Here is a 7243-nt window from a genome sequence, read left to right on the forward strand (position 1 = left end):
AGGATCCGGCGACTGGAGGAGATGGTGAAGACACTCACGGAAGAGAAGAGGGATCTCAAAACCGACCTGGACAAGCTACAAACGGAAGTGTCACATCTACGGGAGGCAAGAGAGGACGCGGATTTCAAAGCGGACCTCCGAGAGGCTATCACAAAGGAATGCCGAGAGGACCTCCAGGTATGTATTAAAACCGAAGTTGAGGCTTCGAGAGAGGGATGGGAGGAAAAAATCAAAGCAAACATGAAGGAAGAATTAGAAGGGAATAAGGAGGGGTGGATTGAGGTAGTGAAGAAGAACATTAAGAAGGAGGTCCATGAAGAAAATAAAAAGGAGGAGGTAGTCCGGGTTCAGGAGACCTTAGAGGAGGAGAGGCTCAGGAACGCACGTAGATTGAACGTGCGTATTACCGGGCTCCCCAAAGGGGCCTCTCCGGAGGAGGACGCACGCGGGCTATGCACCCGACTAGGGTACACGAGCATGCCCTTTACTCAAGCATAGCGTGCAGGACGAGATACTACCAGGGTCAGAGCTCTGATATTACATATGAGCACACCGGAGGATAGAGCCGCTTTCTTTCGGAAGCGGATTTTGCTCCGAGGGATGACTGGGGCTCCCATCTTCATGGATGAGGACCTGACTCAGATGCAGATTGCACACAGACGAGCATGCATGCCACAGATACTCCAAGCACGTAGAGAAGGCCGTAAGGCCTTCTATCGAGATGGCAGGATTTTTATAGATGGACGCCCCACCAAATAGGGGGTGTGGCCTATGAGACGGGACAGAGGACTGTACAGGAGACCCCGATACGTGTGGCAGTTTGGAACTACAACGGCTCCCTATGGTCACGACTGGACAGACTTGAGGAGATTTTACCCGACCATGATGTTATATGCCTCACAGAGACACATGAGAGCCCAGAGAGAGGGCTCCCACGCATTACAAGATTTGAGTGGGTATCTGCATACCGGGCTACTACTAGGCAGAGCACATTTAGGGGCTCAGGAGGGGTGGCAGTTCTATTCCATCAGGGGATACAGATACATATCCAGTTAGTGAGACGAGATGAGGAGGCCAGTTACATATGGATCAGAGTGCAGATATCAGATGAGAGATGGATCTATATGGCAGTATGCTACTTTTCACCACGAGGGTTCATATATGCTACTACGCAGGGTGATATTCAGGCCAGAGATTCCCCCTCCCCTTATTCACAGCTCTCAGAGGACATTATTCTGTATTCTAGTTTGGGTGAGGTCTTCCTTATGGGGGACTTCAACGGGTGCACACAGAGCCGACTGTGTGAGAGTTTTGATATGGAGCAACCAGAGATCATGAGAGCATTAGACCCTGAGGAGTTGGGGATCAGTAGGGAGTCAGTAGATACTGGGCCAGACGCCACAGGGTATGGAGGGCATTTACTTGAGCTTGGTAGTAGACATCATCTCGTTATTTATAACAGGATGGCACGATGGCCATATTCAGGAGGTCTTACATGCTTCCCACATGGGGGGGACGAGAGTACTGTAAATTATCTGCTCAGACCGATCGATGGGATGTATACTATCGAGTCCTTCGGCCTTGGGAGACTTCCACTCAGTGCCGATCACACCTTTCTCAGTTTCTCACTCCTCACCTCATTACCATCACCACCTACAGATATCATACCCCACATGCATACTACCATACACTTCACTCATGAGCTCTCACATGTTTACTCACAGCATCTGGAGGAGCACATCATGTCACTTGATCCATACGCACCCCTTGATACACTGACCACTAATATCACACGCATTCTGCATGATTCTGCTACACTTAGTTTTCCACATCACACATACACGCACCCCCTCGGACCAGTACCATGCCACAGAACAGGTGGTATGATGATGAGTGCAGAGATCTACGTCGACAGCTACGCGATTTGGAGGCCAGAGGAGAGATCACACACAGATAGGCGCAGAGACGTATGCACCGCTTGACCCACCGTAAAAAGCGAGAATGGGAGGAGGAGAGATATTGGGATATATACCACCTTCTTATGAGCAGAGATTGTGTAGAGGCATGGAGGCAGATCAGAGAACCACGCTCACCCACACCGATACATGACCCTGCAGTATGGCATGGATACGCACAGAGTTTATATCATGTACCCGCACAGCCGCTGATACCCACACCATGTACACCGAGACCAGGTATTTCATCCTTTTTCACCACTAGTATGGTGAAACATGCTATCTCACGGTTACAGCATGGCCGCGCTCGAGACCAGTTTGATCTTCAGGCAGAGCATATTATATATGGCAGAGACACATTGGCTCCACTCATTGCTCACCTCTTCAACCATGCATTTTCTGAGGGGTTCCCTGACTCGTGGATAGAGCACACCATTGTACCTATCCACAAGTCAGGGGATCCTATGGATCCTAACACATATAGGACCATCATGATTGGGCCAGTTTTGTCCAAACTTTATGGCACAGTGATGGAGGAGGAGCTCAGCACACTGGCAGAGAGAGAGTGCATGCGCACACCCGGACAGGTAGGGTTCAGACGGGCATTTTCTACCATAGACCACATCTTCACTCTCCGTTGTCTGATCGACCAAACACGAGTGAAGAAACAGAGATTGTACTGTTGCTTTGTGGATTTCCGCAAAGCCTTTGACACGGTTCCGAGAGAGAGGCTTTTCAGACACCTACTTGATCTGGGGGTGGATGATGACATGATGTGGGGTATTTATGCAATATATGAGCGGGTTACTGGCAGAGTCAGATGTCTGGGAGGTATATTAAATCCCCCTGTGAGCACCATTGGTGTGAAGCAAGGATGCCCACTCTCACCGACTCTATTTGGGCTATACATTGATGAGATAGCAGAGTTTATTCAACAGCGAGCCGGTGGAGGTATAGATCTCAGTGGAGCCACAGTTCATATCTTACTATATGCAGATGACATTGTGTTGGTCACAGACTCAGCTCAGGGATTACAGCAGCATTTATTCGTATTGGATGATTTTTGCATACAGAGAGGCATGACAGTGAACCTTGGTAAAACCAAGGTTCTTATATTCCATACATCAGCTCAGATATGCAGACAGAGTATTTTCATGGCAGCAGGAGGGAGTATTGAGGTCACTGGATCATATGTATATTTGGGAGTCACCTTTACAGCAACTTCAGGGACTTTCTCGATGACACAAGCAGCTCGTGACCGCCTCACTAGAGGATACTCAGCATTGGCTCTTATGGAGCGACAGTGTCATCAGGCACATTTCCAGGAGCCCCGCACCAAGGGCTGGCTCTTTGATACTCTAATCACTCCAGCACTGATGTATGGAGCAGCTATATGGGGGCCAAGCCTTGCCGATTATGTATGGACATTGATGGAGAGACCTCATGATCATGATATCTAGATTGATTTGCAGCAAGGCCTCAGTCCCACATGACATTGTGCGAGCAGAGCTTGCCACACCGCCCATGCTAGTCGAGGCATTATTTCAGACAGTCTGCATCCTACACAGATTTTAGGATATGGATAGAGATCGCATTGCATATAGAGCATATATGGCATCTCAGGAGATGGCTCGAGCGGGGGATACCACATCATGGTATGCACAGACTAGAGCTTGGTTTGACAGACATGGGCTGGACATTGATAGACTCCCACCTCTTCTATATGATACTCAGGCTCCCACTTACACCCTCTCTCTCTCTGAGAGGAACAGAGTCATCAGACAGGAGATATGGCATATTTATATACAGAGGACATGGGTCAGCCCTGCACAGCCACTGCCATCAAAGATGGCACATTATTATACACAGTTCTTGAGGATATCAGAGTAGGGATTCATAGAGATTCCGAGATATATGCAGATCTATATGCCACATCGATTGAGAGTTCTTATTAGACAGCTCAGGGTATCATCACATCAGCTTATGATTGAGAGTGGCAGAGCCAGTGGCATCCCGCGGGAGGAGAGGATATGCCCCCTTTGCAGATCAGAGGTGGAGAGTGAGGAGCATTTTGTTCTCAAATGCCTGGCATACTCAGAGTTGAGATCTAGATACACATTGAGCAGCTCACTTCAGGGATGTATGACTGATATGGATCAGAGATCATTTGGCCGTTTTCTGGGAGAGGCATGGCACATCAGAGAGCAGAGCACACAGCGGGTCCCAGTCAGAGAGGGGCCCACCCAGACGACTATTACACAGTTCTTTCAGACAGACAGAGTGAGAGCTACTGTACCAGCCTCCATCCAGACCTCTGGGCTCACACTACAGCAGGCTGAGGACCAGCGTACCCGACGTCGCACGAGGATCCGTGGGTTTCGGACCCCACAGCCACACCGACAGGAGATCTAGAGGATTCTTGATCTATATCGACAGCAGACTGAGATCCGATGACACTCGACACATTGGATCTCAGATCTCCAGTTTGCTCTTTCTCCACCACCGATGTACCACATTCTGCATCCAAGAGGGATCACTTGCTATTAGCGACTTCGACGACTGCTACTACATCCCAGGATAGTATATCTCCCTGCATCTGTTACATATACACATCGCACCACTTTATCACAGCCGACAGTTGTTCCCCTATCACAGCCGACATTTGTTCCCCTTTTGTAGCCATTATCTAGAGTACCAGAGCTACATACGCACATACACATACACGACACTTATCACACTCACAGCACTGTATTTTCAGTTTTCAGTTTTTAGCTTTTCATTCAGCACTTTTATTTTGGATAGCTGGATCTCATCAGTTGTATCACAGTTTGTCTCATAGGCCAGTTTTGGTCTTTAGAAGATGTTAATATAACTTTCTAACTTTCTTTTCTTTCTCTCTCTCTCTCTCATCTTACATTCCCTCTCCCTCTTCCTTTTTCTATCTCTCTCACCAAGTTTTCCTCTCTCCTACTCTCTCTCTCTGTCTCTCTCATATACATACTTGAAAACTTATAAATTAGTACAATGTAACTTTATTGTTTAAAAATATCATGTGTGTGTGTGTGTGTGTGTGTGTGTATCTCCATTCTATCTCTTTATTTCCCTTTCCTCCCTATCTCCATCTCCCTCCCTCCCCCCACCCCCCTCTCTCTCTCTCTCTAACATGGTTATTGGCAGTAGTATAGGAGCTAGGGATGAAGGTGGTTTCCTATAGAGAGCATCATCTCCATACTATAGATGATGAATTTATTCCTCACCCAAGACACATGGGCACCAACCTTTCACACATTGGGATTAGATGTGCAAATGGACATTTGCATATCTCTTTACATCAATTTAAAGATTCAGAGTGATAGATATAGATCCATACCACCAAAGAAGTGCATATGTTAAATATGTCAGCTAGAGCCAAGAGATAATCCATATGGATGCTAATCCATATGTAGGACGTCTGGATCAATAAAGTTAGACAGATTCATCAATTAAATTTATCAATCAAGTTAGACAGATGCTAATACATATGGATCAATCAAGTTAGACAGATTCATCAATCAAATCTAGGGCTAAAGCTAGGCCCTATATACTCCCATAAGATTGCTTTAACTAGGGCTTTCTTTACCAGCTAGGGTTCTCTTTTTTAGCATTAGCTTATAGCTTATAGATTTCTTGTATTGTTCATTTATATTAGAATTTATTGTTTCTTCCATATGGTTGTATCATCACGCATAGATAATTGTAACTCATGGTCCCATATGTCATTTTGGCCTTTTGGAGATATTAATATATTAGTTCATTTGATTCTCTCTCTCTCTCTCTCTCTCTCTCTCTCTCTCTCTCTCTCTCTCTCTCTCTCTCTCTCTCAAAATGTATAATACCAGAGGGTGAAAGAGAAAGAGAATCACCTTGAAGCTTGTTGCCTCTCATGCTCTTCTCATGCTATTGATAGTTCAAGGCCTTGCAATCCTTTCATGCTTTCTCTCTTTTAGGGAATGTCTCCTCATTGGAAAAATCATCATTCGCTCCATATTAGTCTATTGAAACCCTTTAAGGAAACACTACTTGTGACTCCAATTGTAGATGAGACTTCATTGTTAGAGGAAGACACTAAAATGTTGATACCTAAAGTTATGCTTGACCATTACCATTACCAAACCACTATCATAATAGGTACTAAACATTTGAGGTATTTAACTAAATTTAAAATCCATTATCTTGAAGAATGCTAGCTGTAACTTCATTAAGTCTGATATACGAGTATGTAATATCAACATACTATTCACAACCATATTAATTTCCAACTAGTACAGATTCGCCAAATGAGGCAATGTTTTGAGAAAATCCATGACTACCTCATAGTCATTGGATATGTACAAGTTCAATGCATGAGGCAATACATAGGCATATTGAATTACCTAGTTGACTTAGTGCAAATTCACTACATGAGGTAACACTAACACATGGATTATCACGTGTGTAGTTTGCTTGCTTTATCAAACGAAGGACAATTGCTTTTTGAACCCCATTCAATGTTATGAAAATAATACTATTTTTATATATTTATTTTTGTGGATCTATATTTATCTATTTTTCACATAATAGTGACTCATTATGTGTAACATTGTGTGTGATATTGATCACATTATGCTTGGGGCAAGGAACTAAATGTTTTATACTGTGGTGAGTAGATTATTAGATGCTTTTGACTAGAGTGTCCAAATTCAGTGTTTGAAGAGTAGAAATGAAATACACACCTTGAGGCATCATCCCATACCATCAAGATCAATTTTTGACATCATTAAGGCAATTTAATCAATAACAGTATTCTAAAACAGCAAGTTGTCCCTGCATAGACTATGATCATTCATCTTGCGAAAGCCATGGAAAAGCGTCCAAATAGGAAGCAGGTTTCCAAGTGGACTCTTCCATAGGTAGCCTCTTCCATTTGATCAAAATTTTAGTGAGAGTTTGGTTCCTAAGAACCTTTTCACGCTTCCCAAAAATCTTCTTAGGTTCATAGACAATCAGTCCATCTTCATCAAGTGAAACTCTTCAATAACTTGTACATCTTGCCCAATATACTTCTTCAATTGTGATACATGAAAAACATCATGTATGCGAGTGGTTGAAGGTAATTGGAGCTTATATGTAAGCTCTCCAATCTTCTCCAACACCAAATATGGGCCATAAAATCTATGAGCTAACTTGTTATTTCCACCCTTAATGGATGCATAATGAGACTTGGGCACCTTCAAGAAGACCCAATCTCCAACATCAAACTCCATGTGCCT

General features: G+C 44.4%; 1 pseudogene; it reads left to right on the forward strand.

Annotated features, from left to right (window-relative positions):
• Positions 1-240: 240 nt before the first annotated feature.
• On the forward strand, positions 241-759 carry LOC148036503 (uncharacterized; annotated as a pseudogene).
• Positions 760-7243: the final 6484 nt, after the last annotated feature.

The sequence above is a fragment of the Lygodium microphyllum genome, chromosome 5, assembly GCF_053477565.2.
Source record: "Lygodium microphyllum isolate KBCC chromosome 5, Lygodium_microphyllum_v1.1.10, whole genome shotgun sequence".
Classification (NCBI taxonomy): Eukaryota; Viridiplantae; Streptophyta; class Polypodiopsida; order Schizaeales; family Lygodiaceae; genus Lygodium; species Lygodium microphyllum.